Here is a 1,358-nt window from a genome sequence, read left to right as displayed (position 1 = left end):
CTGCTGGGAGATCATATCACTGCCGGGAAAGTTCACTCTAGGAAGGGCATTGGAATTATATTCGAAGGCCCTCAATTGTGGTCACACCGGTGGAGCAATGTGTTGTAATCAAGTAGGGTGCTCCTAATCAATCTCTAGAATATTAGCAGCGCATCAGAACATTGTAACGAGGCCGGTGTCGCGCAGTGCTATCAGCACTGAATACTTACATGTATACATCTTCTCCAAATTGCCGATCGGCGCTGCATAACTAGCTTGTGCACAACACAACTAGACAGAGTTCGCCCCCAAAATGGAGAAGGTCCAAATAGAGCAGATGATTACCAATGCCATCAACAAAGTCAAGGAGTATGACAATAGATTGAGCATAGTGAACATGCACCTGAATGATAAGATTAAAAAGTTGGAATTGAAGATAGAAGCCCAAGATGGGGAGATTCAATCATGTAGGCAGTTGTTGAGACTGACATTTAGCTCAGCCCCAAGCTAGAGGAAGGAGAAATTCAACCTAGCATGACCGAGGAGCTCACCCACATCAAAGAGGAAGTACAACAACTCCAAAAAAAGGAGATGACGACGAAGGAGGCTGTTTCTTGGGCAGAGATGCTCAAGAAAACCCAATAGCAAGTAGAGGAGGTGGAGCAATGGATTCAAATTGCAAAGAAGGGGAAACACCTAGCACATGTACCTACAACAACCATAATCAATGATACATTGGAGGAGGAACAAAAAAGGAAAATGAGAGCAGTTCATGTTCGCGTGACGGGGCTAAAGATGCATGAAAAAGTGGATGAGGATACCAAGGTGCGATACACATTAATGAATATTAAGAAAGACACCCATGTCTCCACTTGGAGAGTGGGCAAGAAAAGCACAGAAAGGGAGAGCTCAAAAGAGCGTACACTCATTCTCCGCTTCCCCACCATGGAGGCTAGGAGAGACTTCCTAGCTCAACGCCGTACATTGAAGGGGACTGGTGTGTTTTTGGGTGACAATCTCACACCAAACCAACTAGCCCACATGAGGAAGTGCATGTCAAAAATTAAGGCAGCCAAGGAGGAGGGAAAACTCTCCTTCTACAGAGGAGGGAGAGTGGTAGTCATGGAGAGGCGCCACAAATGATAGTGTGAGACCTATGGGACCAGCCTTGCAGTGGCAGTTTGGAACTGTAATGGATCCCTCTGATTGGATGTGGGAGCTTTTGAGGAGACATTCAGAGGGAGAGATATAGTGTTCTGCTAAGGGACACATCAGGGACCACATAGTACAGTTCCACGGGTGACAGGCTATAGGTGGGAGTTAGCTTGCAGGAAGGAGACACACAGAGACCATAATAATCGCAGGTTGGGAGGAGTGGC

The 1,358-nt window shown here is 46.5% G+C and overlaps 1 pseudogene; it reads left to right on the top strand.

Annotated features, from left to right (window-relative positions):
• The first annotated feature begins 513 nt into the window (after positions 1-513).
• LOC148038884 (uncharacterized) lies at positions 514-1,122 on the top strand (annotated as a pseudogene).
• Positions 1,123-1,358: the final 236 nt, after the last annotated feature.

The sequence above is a fragment of the Lygodium microphyllum genome, chromosome 3, assembly GCF_053477565.2.
Source record: "Lygodium microphyllum isolate KBCC chromosome 3, Lygodium_microphyllum_v1.1.10, whole genome shotgun sequence".
Lineage (NCBI taxonomy): Eukaryota > Viridiplantae > Streptophyta > Polypodiopsida > Schizaeales > Lygodiaceae > Lygodium > Lygodium microphyllum.
Note: the sequence above shows the minus strand (reverse complement) of the source record. Positions and strands in the feature narration are given on the sequence as shown.